The following is a 14,454-nucleotide window of genomic DNA, read 5'->3' on the forward strand; positions in this document are numbered from 1 at the left end:
TGATATATATATCCCCACATCAGCATTCCAAGTGTTAAAGTCTGACACATCATGTAACTTGCTAGTACCAGGCACTGTTGATAATGGAGGAAAGTATCCCTAATGATGTGCTTTGTGTAGGCTATGTGGAAGGCTTGTCTCCAAATTGATTTCATCAGTGTTACTGCTGTAAGTCTACGCCAAGACAAATGGCGACGGGGAAGAAGATATCAATTTCCCAAAAATATGTGATGGCCAAAAAATATGTTTATATGAGGAGGGGGTCGGTTGGGTGATATACTAGTCAGTTGCGATGATGCACCTATTCTCAATTGAATAGCCCATGTGTATCTGACAGAAGTAGCTCCCAGTAACGTTCCTGCCTGAAGTCTGTGAAATCGAACAATAATTAAACTTTATCTAACTTGTACCTGAGTCCAACTGCTGGATTGAGTTAGCCCGGCCCATCTGGAGCAGCAAATGGCTCAACTCAACAGGGAGCACGGAGGAGGTGGAGGGTAGAGAGGGGGAGAGAAAGAGGGGATCGGATTGAAAACAGATCAGCTTGAAGATCTCACCACCGCATGTCTAGAACAACTGTCGATTAAAATCTAGTTTTAGTTTACATTTTCAGACACGTATTCTGGCGAAAACATGTCATGCGCTTTCTTATGTAAAAACTCAAAGGTGAGTGAGAAAACGTTACCGCTTGAAGATGATGGATTGTAAAAGTTAGATGCGAGTAAATGCGCTCCTCCGTGTTAAATGAGTTATCCGAGGGATGCCGTGTCCCGAACTTTGAGTAGACTTTGAAACTTTTCTTAAAGTATTTTTTTTTCAAAGAGACATAGCCGGCCTCAGCTGTTTTCATTGAAAAAGTACACTTTAGCCTTATTCTCGAAATACTTGCAGAGAGTCATCGGACAAAGTGAACAAAACAGCATCGGGGTTTAAAGAGAAAGTGTTCAAGGTAAGGAAAGTTTTTGTTGTGGTGTAGACTAGCCTAGATGACAAGCTTGGAAACATTTTAAAACAAATTATTCATTTCTTATTTGAAACCTCTTGATGCTGAATGCAATAGACAAGCTATATGTGTTTAAATGTAAACCACTATCCTGCAGTCACATTGAATAATCTTGCGTGTCAAGGACAGATGGGGTTTGGGTAACTCCACATCACATTTGCACTTTGAACTTAACTGACATTGGAATCCAAAACATTCTGTCTTGCAACTTGATCTATATGCGAAGAGATGTGATCCGAAAGCCGCGGCGTCAACCCTTCTACTGACTTCCAAATGTCTGCAGAGCAGTAGCCTAGACCTATTGTGATTCACTGAATCTATAAATGTGATCCTAAAAATGTGTGCGAAGTTCGATGTAAACAGTAACTTTTATTTTGCAATACATTTTGTGCATATTTCTGGAAGTTTTAACTTCTATAGGTTTAGGGACATGTGTTCTCAAATGTTGTTGTCTTGTCTATCATAATTTTGAGTGGTTTCAGATTGACACATTTCATAGGCTACATTCCAATTTAATTGTGCTTTTCACGCTAACGTTTGTGGCAGACGGACTGTTGGCCTATACACAGTGGCTACAAGTTGACGTAAAAGAAAGTGATAGGTGCTCAAGAGTGCACTCACTTCACTCCGTGTAAAGATTATTTCAAGATCCCTCTCATTTAAACACTTGCAATACATGTTTCAAGTGCTTGCCATGCTGTGGAATTAAGGACACCTCCTTGAATCTCCCATGTCAGTAGGAGTAGTGTCCTTATTGTTGAAAAATTCTCAGTTGTTTGCCTGTTTGCACTGTAGCCTGAGTAATCAACAAACACTTGGCGCTTTTGTGCGGGTAAAACAGCTATATTTACTGTTGGCTTTTACCCATCTAGAGTGTGTGTTAATAATCCCCAGGCTAATGCCTGAACTAATAAAATGAGCACCATTTTCCTTATTTTGGTCTGCATTCAGATCAGTTATAGAACTACAAATAAAAAAGAAAAGATGTGGTTTTAGGATTGTATATCAATTCTTAGGATATAGTTTAAATGTAAAATTAATTCCTTAATCAGTGATATTCATCAACTCAAATGTAAAACTGATGAAAGGAATGGTTAAAGTTATTTGATGTCATGGGTTTACTGAAGAATGTTAAAACTTCAGGATTTTGCAAAGGAACAATAGTATGTCCTCTAGAGAATAAAGTGAAAAGAAAACAGTGAAAAGAAAGAAATGAAAAGTAAGAATAGACAAATGCTCAAGGAAAAAGCTCTGACTCTTGCAAAAAGCATTGGTGGTGGTATGCATTTCTGTGTTGCGCATGGTGGATACATGTCTGTGTATCCACCATGAGTGTGATTTTAATTTAATGCGTTGATGCACATGCAGTTGCGGGAACATTAGCATAAGAAAAAAGTTTTAGTGCATTTGCCATTGTGCTGAATGAAGAGTTCCAGCAGTCAGGCCTGGGGAGAGTGAAAGAATGTAAAGAAATGATGGGGCTATTCAGCCTATTCAACCTCTGCTTGGGGCTCTTTTCTCTAGGCTCTGAAACCCATGGTGGCGATGTCACTTTCATCTCCCAAGCCAGAGCCAGCCTCTCTCTCTTTTCTATGTTCCCCTTACCCTCCGTTTCTCTCTTTCACATGTCCCTCCACAGCTCTCCCCACTTTATTGATCTGCCGTTTTTCTTCTCTGGAAGTCTGCAGAAATTTAATGAACCGAATACTGGAAAAGGGAAAGGAGGAGAGGTGGGGGGGGACTTTAAAAACCCCAAATACTGATGAAGTCTAGCATGCAGGAGGGTCAGGAGGAGGAAAATACTGTTTGAATGACTCTGAGGAGGACAGGAAGAGGATAGACCTCCCTAAAGAGAGGACAACATTTTTTGAAAAGAACAGGGTTTTCTTGTCCCTTTCTCTCTCTCCTCTCACACCTCAGTGAGCTAAAATACTATACTGTTCCGATAAAGCCATTTACTATAGCATGGCATTCCTAGATTGCAGTCCCTTTAAGCTCTGTCCCCTTAAACTGCTCAGAGATTCTACCAGGAGAAAAGCCAATGTTTCGGGTATACAGTTGAGAAAGTTGTCGTGTTTAGAAATCTACTTGATGTAAAATAAATAACTACAGCTGCTGTATCTCCATAGTTTACATGTTTCCCAGAACGGCTGTTTTCCCACAATTATGTTTCTGTTCTGATGGCCATATTACGTGGTTATATTAGGCCATTATGATTACAAACCACACCGTTTTAATATAGGCAAAACGTTGATGGTTTAATCATATCCAAAATTCCCTACACTGCATTTAAACTGTATTTTCATATTTCCATTGCTGTAAAGGAAAATGAACATGCCACCTTCCCACCAGTCTTGTTAAGCCTGCTGTATGTTTTGCAACACATTGTTGAGCCCAACACTATTTCCCTACTATCTAGATGACGTATACCACTGACGTTGTGTACAACGAGTGGTTGTCATCGAGTGAAAAGAGCATTATCATTCTAGACCCGTCAGAGACACCACTTTGAGAGTGTTGGACAATACTGGGTGTCTAGCAGGACCTGCGCAGCCTTCCTTCAGCCCAGCCCGGGGGGAGCTGTGTGGGGGTGGAGGGTGGCTGAAGTACACTCATGTCTCGAGCTCAATTGATGGGCATTTAATGGCCATTTAGGGAGCTGTAAAAAGACATCTATGTGTTGAACTATTCCAGTCCACCACGGCGCACTCTTCTAACAGCGAGGCTGTACTTGAGATGAGGGGGAAGGTGGAGGGAAGGGGGAAACACAGGGATGAGTAAAGTGACGGCAGTCGGCAGAGAAGCTACATTCATTTGTTTTCAGGGTCCCTCTTTGAGTTCCTCTCTGCATTGGCTTGGGATGGCAAGTGGACACAATCAAGGCTTTTTAGTGTCTGTTATACCATACCCTCGAGGCATCTGGCTCATTCTCTTTCAAGTGTCTGGGGTTAAATAGGATCACATCATATCCGTCTGGAAGAGTGAGAGTAGCAACCTGCCCTGCCTGGCCTTGTCCCCTCTCATTCCCCACTCCATCTCTCACAGGGCCAGCTAGGCCTAGGAGTGAGTACTTAGACCCCACCTCACCCCCCTCTCCATCTCTCACAGGGCCAGCCATGAGAACGAGTCCTTACTAAGACACACAGTGCCATGGAATGTGAGGTTGAGAGAATTTACATCTGTTGTTATCGAAAGAAAATGGCAAACCATGTATGGCCTCCTCTGTAAAAAAACACGTAATTGTAAAAGTAAAGGAGACAGCCCAATGTGGTTTTAACTAGCCATTTAAGCGCTGTATGGTAAAATCACTGACAACCTCATTACATCGTGATTGATGTCATTAATCTTGGGAGGCGGGAGGCACAGTGAGTTGCTCTCATCAAAAAGCAAGAAGCTAGGCTACAATTACGGAGGACATGGTTTCTCTCGAGGAAACACTATTTCCAGGTTTCTGTAAGTCACGCAACAAGGCCTAATGATCTATTTCCTCTAGACCTACCCATTTATTTACCAAAATTCTCCCTGTCAGTCACAATCACAGGCACCAAAGTGGGAATATTTTGGGGGCCTTTGGACTCCAGGGGTGTATGCGGAATGACACCTTATTCCCTTTATAGTGCATTAGTTTTGACAATGGTCCGAGTCAAAAGAAGTGCACTACATAGGGAGTAGGGTACAACTTTGGGGCCTCTGGACTTCATAACTCTGTAGTCCCAGCCTGCCTTCACACTGTTCTCTGAGGGAGGAAGGAATGAAACTTCAACAGATTAAATCATGTATACAATTTACATTATGTTATATATGATGTGTCAACACCATGACATCTTGAAACGATACCCAGCCCCACAGCCAGAGTTCTCCAAACACAGGCTTTTAGCAGTGGTTCTATAGGTCAAAGCAAGTTAGCCATTTGGAGTGGTGGACACAACATTTATTTCATTACTTCACCCTAAAATAAACCATTGGGTTTAAGCTGCAGAGCTCTGCGCTAACACAGAGATAACCACAACTGGACCGGCCCACTTTGCTCAACCAGCTAAATAGCTTGAGAAAAAAACATGGGTTATGTTTGGTTTCCAGTACACTACCAGTCAAGCTTTTCCGGTCCACTGGCACCAAGATATATACACTGCTCAAAAAAATAAAGGGAACACTTAAACAACACAATGTAACTCCAAGTCAATCACACTTCTGTGAAATCAAACTGTCCACTTAGGAAGCAACACTGATTGACAATAAATTTCACATGCTGTTGTGCAAATGGAATAGACAACAGGTGGAAATTATAGGCAATTAGCAAGACACCCCCAATAAAGGAGTGGTTCTGCAGGTGGGGACCACAGACCACTTCTCAGTTCCTATGCTTCCTGGCTGATGTTTTGGTCACTTTTGAATGCTGGCGGTGCTTTCACTCTAGTGGTAGCATGAGACGGAGTCTACAACCCACACAAGTGGCTCAGGTAGTGCAGCTCATCCAGGATGGCACATCAATGCGAGCTGTGGCAAGAAGGTTTGCTGTGTCTGTCAGCGTAGTGTCCAGAGCATGGAGGTGCTACCAGGAGACAGGCCAGTACATCAGGAGACGTGGAGGAGGCCGTAGGAGGGCAAAAACCCAGCAGCAGGACCGCTACCTCCGCCTTTGTGCAAGGAGGAGCAGGAGAAGCACTGCCAGGGCCTGCAAAATGACCTCCAGCAGGCCACAAATGTGCATGTGTCTGCTCAAACGGTCAGAAACAGACTCCATGAGGGTGGTATGAGGGCCCGACGTCCACAGGTGGGGGTTTTGCTTACAGCCCAACACCGTGCAGGACGTTTGGCATTTGCCAGAGAACACCAAGATTGGCAAATTCGCCACTGGCGCCCTGTGCTCTTCACAGATGAAAGCAGGTTCACACTGAGCACGTGACAGACGTGACAGAGTCTGGAGACGCCGTGGAGAACGATCTGCTGCCTGCAACATCCTCCAGCATGACCGGTTTGGCGGTGGGTCAGTCATGGTGTGGGGTGGCATTTCTTTGGGGGGCCGCACAGCCCTCCATGTGCTCGCCAGAGGTAGCCTGACTGCCATTACGTACCGAGATGAGATCCTCAGACCCCTTGTGAGACCATATGCTGGTGCGGTTGGCCCTGGGTTCCTCCTAATGCAAGACCATGCTAGACCTCATGTGGCTGGAGTGTGTCAGCAGTTCCTGCAAGAGGAAGGCATTGATGCTATGGACTGGCCCGCCCGTTCCCCAGACCTGAATCCAATTGAGCACATCTGGGACATCATGTCTCGCTCCATCCACCAACGCCACGTTGCACCACAGACTGTCCAGGAGTTGGCGGATGCTTTAGTCCAGGTCTGGGAGGAGATCCCTCAGGAGACCATCCGCCACCTCGTCAGGAGCATGCCCAGGCGTTGTAGGGAGGTCATACAGGCACGTGTAGGCCACACACACTACTGAGCCTCATTTGGACTTGTTTTAAGGACATTACATCAAAGTTGGATCAGCCTGTAGTGTGGTTTTACACTCAAAATTAAAGTGGGACTCCAAATCCAGACCTCCATGGGTTGATAAATTGGATTTCCATTGATTATTTTTGTGTGATTTTGTTGTCAGCACATTCAACTATGTAAAGAAAAAAGTATTTAATAAGATTATTTAATTCATTCAGATCTAGGATGTGTTATTTTAGTGTTCCCTTTATTTTTTGGAGCAGTATATATATATATATATATATAAAAATCATAATAATATATAGCCAAAATGTAGCCGAACCATGTGCCTGGTTCTCCTTACTTCTTGTTCGTCCTAACACTCTGAACCAACACCAAGCCTGGCGGACACTGGAGAGATCTGAGCTCAGCATGTGGTTCATCTGAGAGGGTTGTCTTGATCCTACTGCTAATCACCTCCTATAGCAGGTTAGCCAGGGTAACAAGATGATCTGCGGTTCCATCACGGAAACTTTCCTTTCACAGCAACTTGCAGAAGCCCAGACAGAGTATCATTATTAACACCATTGTGTCTTCTCCTATCTTACTCTCCATTGCCAATGAATGACCAGATTCACTGTGTTGGTTGTTCCTAAGACTGACATGGACTCCCAGACAATGGTGTATTGTTTTCAGTGTTTGCCGTCGGCTTTAATCTGATGCAGAGCGTCAGGTCTATAGAGAGGCCGCTTGCAGAACACGGAGCATATTCAACAGTGTGTGTGTGTGTGTGTGTGTGTGTGTGTGTGTGTGTGTGTGTGTGTGTGTGTGTGTGTGTGTGTGTGTGTGTGTGTGTGTGTGTGTGTGTGTGTGTGTGTGTGTGTGTGTGTGCATGCTCTGTTTGTGCTTCCAACACTGGGGTTTTGAGAAAGGGGAGAGGCCTCAGTTGTAAGTTATGATTTATCTAAAGGCCTCCCGTAGCTACAAAGCAAAGTTGACTTACTGACTTGCCCATAGGGGCTGAATGTAATCGTATTACATTCCATATGATGAGAAATATTAAGTCCCTTACTTTGTGCCAGGCCACAGACTCCTCTGTGATAGACTAGGAGACGAGGGGAGTGCATTGAAAGCATTTAACTGCTTGCAAAGAAACCATTTGGTTCTTCTACACCAGGGCTGTCCAACCCTGTTCCTGGAGAGCTACCCTCCTGTAGGTTTTCCTTTCAACCCCAGTTGTAACTAACTTGATTCAGCTTATCAACCAGTTAATTATTAGAATCAGGTACGCTAGATTAGGGATGGAGCTAAAACCTACAGGATGGTAGCTCTCCAGGAACGGAGTTGGAGAGCCCTGTTCTACACCAACTCCCTCCCCAACACATGTCCACTAGCTCACTGCCTGCCTGCCGCCATTGCGTCGGCCTCTCTCCGGCTCAGAACAAAACTCTGGTTCTGGGTTCAGTCCATTTTGAGGTTTGTTTTGGAATCCTCTCATTAGATGGGAGAACCTGATGGGACGAGGATCGTATGTGGATGCATGCTGCCTTTGTCTTCTCTCAGTAACTTGAAACATGTAAGACTTTTCAAATATAATGCAACAAATATGTTGCGCAATGTGTGTTCAGAGTAGAATCGGCATAAATGCAGTCATGGCAGAACTGTAACAGTATCCCCGAGCTCCTTATCCTCAGTGTTGAGAAAAGTGTGGAACTTCCTTCAAATAGACAGATTGGAAAAGACCATTAAGAACTCTTGTGGTGTTAACGTACCTATTACTACCATCTCATGTGTGGGTGGCCGCAGGGGCGGAAATCCCGGGGGGGACGGGGGGGACATGACCCCCCCATCCTGGGAAAAATATGATTTGTCCCCCCCAATATATCACTGAAACATAACTATGTAATTTAAATAATATTAATAATACGCAATGAAAGCAATTGTGCTGATTATAGACACTTAATAGCGCGTTTTTAAGTTTCAAAAGATTGCGACCCCCCCGCCCTTTGCCTCACAATGGTTTGATCCACTGCCAGTTCCTTAGCTTGCTACGTAACTGCCGTGAGGTTCATCCAGTCAATCGCGCACACACACACACTAGCTGTATATGCAGAGCTAGCGCGCAAATATTAACTATTAAGCTAGCTAGTACCTATTCCATTTATGTGGCGTCGTCAAAGATGGAATCAGCATGCAGATGATGTAAGTTAGTGCTTTAAAGTCCCTGTGATAAGGTTAGCGATAAACTGAAGTCCAAACTGAACAGAACTACACTCTCATCTACCATTGTCTTAAATATATTTAATGGTCTCGTTGCAAAAGCTAAATTGTCGCAAGGGAACTTTTATTTATTTATTTTATTTCACCTTTATTTAACCCGGGTAGCAAAGATTATCGCAAACACCACTGAAACTGAATTGGTGCTCGCTAGCTTTGCAAATTCAGCTATTGTTGGAAGCCAGCCAATATGAAACAAACTATTAAAATTACAAAAGGTTGCAGCATATGTTGTGTAAATGGTGAACTCATACAGCTGTCAACTCTTGTCATTTTAATTCGTTTCACATTTGCTAGCTACCTTTTAGATCGAAGCCCATATAGAATGATTGAAGATGATAGAAGCCCATCTCTTACTGTAAATAACCTACACACTGTGTGTGTAGCCAGCCAGGTAGAAAAATGGCATAAAAATAAAAGACGGACATCAGAGTATTTTTCAATACACCAAAACGCATAGTAAGAACCCTAGTAGCCTAATATCTCAAAGACTAGTTGATAAAATGTTCATAAGAAAGAAATGAAATTCTAATGGAAATGTTTCACAATGATGTCATTAGGCAGAGCAGGCAACAGATGGCACACAGACAGCAGAGTTGGGGACAGATATGCAGGGACAGACTGGCAGAGACAGGGAGTCTCAGGTAAGTTTGTTGAGTCTTTGTTTGGCAACATTATGAAAGGTTCTCAATTTTTTTGACTTGTAAAATAGGAACATAATTGGAAAATGCCATGGATACCCCCACTCTCAACTTAAACTGGTGACTGAACTAAGATTTGTTAAAGGCAATGGTATTGCTGTTGTGATTAGTTGTGTAGTTTTGGGTACCGGTAGTTAGGAGTATGGCAAACACCTTATTTCTTTGGTTACTCAATATACATTTACCATATTACAATGTAGGCTATGTGTTACAGCACTACTTTTGGTGTCCCCCTCAGGAATTGCTCTTGAGAAAATGTAATGTAATTGTCCCCTCCAAAGTGGATATCAGATTTTCGCCCCTGGGTGGCCGGTCTTTACACCTTTTGTTATCATTCTCAAAGAGTCGCTGGGTGTCAATGCTTCTGAATCATCGCTTGTAAAAGACGGACATGTTCTGACAATTGAAGTACAGGCTAGGCTGATTGCTTAACCAGGTATATTTGGCTCAGTGTGGCTTCCAGGTTGTCATCGCACCTCTTGGTGTGCTTGTGGCAGCTGGTAGGACATTGACCCCCCACACACAAGGGCCTCAGACAACAGCTAGAGCTGTCCCCTCGTCACCAAGGCGTCCGATCTGAGGAACAGCTGACAGACTGCCGGCACACACACACTTCAGAGATAAAGGCTGCTTTCAAAAGCACTTATATTAGAATGATAATCTCTTGTAATATCAATGTGGATGTGTCATCATTAAATAGATACACTTGGAAGGACAAATGACAACTGTAGATTTTTGCCTTTGATTCAAAGGGATACACACATATGTGCACACCATACCACCCACACCACCCGCTGTTGCCTAAGGGGCCTGGTGAGGATATTGACAGCTGTAACTGTTGAGAATGAGTCGTAACAACACATTTAGGATAAATGACCAGGCCCCAAATGCTACTGAAAGAAAGAAGCCGACTCTGCAATGTGGCACAAATGACAGCTGATCTGAGCTGAGGGTTTCTCCCATAGAATGATATGATCATCTATGGTTTCTCCTCTCCTGAGCAGATGGCAACTTATTTGACCATACATGACATAACTTGATCAAGTGCTTGTATGATTATTGTTTTTAGCACAATTATTTGCTTGTTACTGCATGGCCATAACATAACAAAACTCCCCAACACACAAACCCCTATGTAATTACATTGTGAGAAATGGAAATGATCACAGTTAGAACATTTATATATGTGGATGTGTATGTACAGTGCCTTCAGAAACTAATTAGACCCCTTGACTTTTTCCACATTTTGTTAGGTTACAGCCTTATTCTAAAATTGATTAAATCATTTTTTTCCTCATCAATCTACACATAATACCCCATAATGACAAAGCAGAAATAGGTTTTTAGAATTTTTTGCAAATTTATTACAAATAAAAACAGAAATATTACATACATAAGTATTCAGACCCTTTACTCAGTACTTTGTTGAAGCACCTTTGGCAGCAATTACAGCCTTGAGTCTTCTTGGGTATGACGCTACAAGCTTGGCACACCTGTATTTGGGGAGTTTTTCCCATTCTTCTCTGCAGAGCCCCTCAAGCTCTATCAGGTTGTATGGGGAGCATTGCTGCACAGCTATTTTCAGGTCTCTCCAGAGATGTTCGATCGGGCCACTCAAGGACATTCAGAGACTTGTCCCGGAGCCATTCCTGCATTTTCTTGCTGTGTGCTTAGGGTCATTGTCCTGTTGGAAGGTGAACCTTCACCGCAGTCTGCGGTCCTGAGCGCTCTGGGGCAGGTTTTCATCAAGGGTCTCTCTGTACTTTTCTCCGTTCATCTTTCCCTCAATCCTGACTAGTCTCCCAGTCCCTGCTGCTGAAAAACACCCCCACAGCATGATGCTGCCACCACCATGCTTCACCGTAGGGATGGTGCCAGGTTTCCTCCAGACGTGACGCTTGGTATTTAGGCCAAAAAGTTCAATCTTGGTTTCATCAGACAGGAGAATCTTGTTTCTCATGGTCTGAGTCCTTTATGTGCCTTTTGGCAAACTCCAAGCGGGCTGTCATGTGTCTTTTACTGAGGAGGGGCTTCCGTCTGGCCACTCTACCATAAAGACCTGATTGGTGGAGTGCTGCAGAGATGGTTGTCCTTCTGGAAGGTTCTCCCATCTCCACAGAGGAATTCTAGGAACTCGGGTTCTTGGTCACCTCCCTGACAAAGGCCCTTCTCCCCTGATTGCTCAGTTTGGCCGGGCGGCCAGCTCTAGAAAGATTCTTGGTGGTTCCAAACTTCTTCCATTTAAAGAATGATGGAGGCCACTGTGTTCTTGGGGACCTTCAATGCTGCAAAAAATTTTTGGTACCCTTCCACAGATCTGTGCCTCGACACAATCCTGTCTCTACGGACAATTCCTTCGACCTCATGGCTTGGTTTTTGCTCTGACATGCACTGTCAACTGTGGGACCTTATATAGATAGGTGTGTGCCTTTCCAAATCATGTCCAATCAATTGAATTTACCACAGGTGGACTCAATTTCGAGTCTCATAGCACAGGGTCTGAATACTTATGTAAATTAGGTATTTCTGTTATTTCTCTCGCTTTGCCATTACGGGGTATTGTGTGTAGATTGCTGAGGATTCTTTTTATTTAATACATTTTAGAATAAGGCTGTAACGCATCAAATGAAAATGATGCAGACAATTACATTGATGGAAGCTACAATCTATCTGCAATATTTAAGCTGATCTACCCCCTAAAAAAAAGTTAGGACATTTCTCAGGCGATTGTGTTTGAGTCTTTACATCTGTTTTATATAAAGAGATCAACCACAGGATATTGCATGTACTAGCAGCGAGTGGTGGTGGGGGAGGGTGGGTTAAAGGGAACAGCTCATCCACATGACTCGTCTGTGTACATCTGTTCATTCTGGGGATCATTGGAAGAACATGGCCTCTGAGTGACTGACTGATTGCCTCCCAGCTACTAAGAACAGGACACGGAATCTAGTGTACTTACTCAGTGAATGTACAGTGTGTACTCAAAGTATTTCTTCATAGTCAAAATCCGAAAATGGCATCCTATTCCTTATTTAGTACACTACTTTTGACCTGGCTCTGGATAAAGGTAGTGCACTTATAGCAAATAAGGTTTATAGTCAAGTGCCGGTTCTCTCAGGCTTCCTTTGTGAACATGTTAAGGTAGTAATAGTAGTACTTTCCTGGCCGGAGAATCCATTTTAAGGCAGTAATAGTAGTACTTTGCTTGCTTTTGAATCCATGTTAAGGCAGTAATAGTAGTACTTTCCTAGCCTGGGCAATGGGCATACAGTATATACCGTAGCACCTTTCACTATTTCTCTTCGTTGTTAGAGTCTGATCTTCCTCTATGAGTGCTCAAATTTCAGATAGTCAGTTGACTCAAGCTTCCTTTGTGAACATGTTAGGGCAATAGTTTCCTTTCTCGGTTCACTGACCATGAGGACACCTATCTATATGACAAATCATACAACAGATATTCCTTCCTGCGTCTGAGTCACGCATATGACTAATGAATGCTGCCAGTTCCTTTTCCACCATATATTTTAACCTGTGCCCTTTTTAAACCAGGGCTTCAAAGGTTTTCAGGGGTGGATGTTGTTCTGATGACAGTGATTCCCCCATCTAGAATGTGCCCTTGTCTTAAAGCATCCACATGCTTCCCAGCCAAAACAGTTCGGAAACAGTTTGTGCATTTATTATGACAACATTTTGTTCGGGCACACAACATTTTATAGTCCGTTGCATAAGGTACTGACAACAAATATATTTGCGTTTTATCAATGGCAATTTGAATGCACGGAGAGACCATGACGAGATCCTGAGACCCATTGTTCATCCGCCACCATAACCTCATGTTTCAGCATGATAATGCACAGTCCCATGTCGCAAGGATCTGTACACAATTCCTGGAAGCTGAACATTTTCCAGTTCTTCCATGGCCTGCATACTCACCAGACATGTCACCCATTGAGCATGTTTGGGATGCTCTGGATCGACGTGTACGACAGAGTGATCCAGTTAGGGCTGTGGCGTTCACGACATTTTGTCGGCCTGTTATTGTCATGCAAAAGTCTGCCGGTCTCACAGTAATTGATCGTTAATTAACATAAACACATTTAGCATCTCCAGGCCTCCACGCATACAAACCATACAAGCCATACAAACCATACAAGCCACTGATGCGCTGCCTTTGGAACATCTACGTTTAAAAAAGTCTAATAAATCAATTGAAAATATACCATTACAATAAATCCATTATTTATTTTAATAAGGTCTAAAGAAACAATATGTTATGAAGAAACATTTATTTCAGAAGAACAGAATATGAGTTGGCCTACTGTATGTTATCTGGCTAAGTGCCATTCCATAGGCTGTAGGCTTGTTAATTTAGCAGACAAGATATGCTTATAAGTCCCATGCCATTATTTTATATTCGATTATTTTATAGTATGATGGATATAATTGAACCTAGGTGAATAAAGTAGAAAGGATATTTTTCCCATTCCAGAGCGAGTGTGCATATTAGACTCATTTCAGGAAACTAGGCGTATGTCGCGCATGACTACTTCACATAAGAGCCATTTGAACGTACATTTTTTTATCAAAGCTTTTTGGCAGAAATGCCTTCTGGAACATGTGAACTTTCATGTGTCGTTAATAACAAACTTGTATGCCATCTGTAAATATGAATAAAATTGTTAAATTACGAACCTAGTTGGTTTAGCCACAGAAAAAGACAGTAACCTTCCCGCTAGCCATGATTGGCTGAGATAATGGGTAGGCTGGACATGCCGAGAGATGAGTTTGGATTGGTCTGCCATGTAGCATGCTTCTGTCTATAACATGAGCTGGTCAGTATGTGTAGGTAATCCTTTCTAACACATATTTTTTGAAAGTTACTGCAAAGGTTTTGTTCTCCACTTTCTGGAGGACCGAGTTTTGAAATCAGTGTAATGCACAGTGGAATTAGAATATGATAGCTAAGAAGATGAAGAAAATTCAGGCGTTTTATTGCAAATATGCAGACGGAGTTGAAAAGAGAACAAACAGAAGGCTGTTGTATAAAACACATG

General features: G+C 42.9%; 1 protein-coding gene across 1 annotated transcript in view; it reads left to right on the forward strand.

Moving 5' to 3' along the window:
* Positions 1-340: 340 nt before the first annotated feature.
* LOC106582360 (zinc finger protein GLI2) overlaps positions 341-14,454 on the forward strand; it is a 242,808-nt gene continuing 228,694 nt past the window's right edge. Inside the window, exon 1 of the mRNA XM_045704761.1 lies at positions 341-949. The gene's annotated coding sequence lies outside the window, so the exon portion shown is untranslated. The remainder of the gene's footprint in view (positions 950-14,454) is intronic.

The sequence above is a fragment of the Salmo salar genome, chromosome ssa21 (genome assembly GCF_905237065.1).
Source record: "Salmo salar chromosome ssa21, Ssal_v3.1, whole genome shotgun sequence".
NCBI lineage: Eukaryota > Metazoa > Chordata > Actinopteri > Salmoniformes > Salmonidae > Salmo > Salmo salar.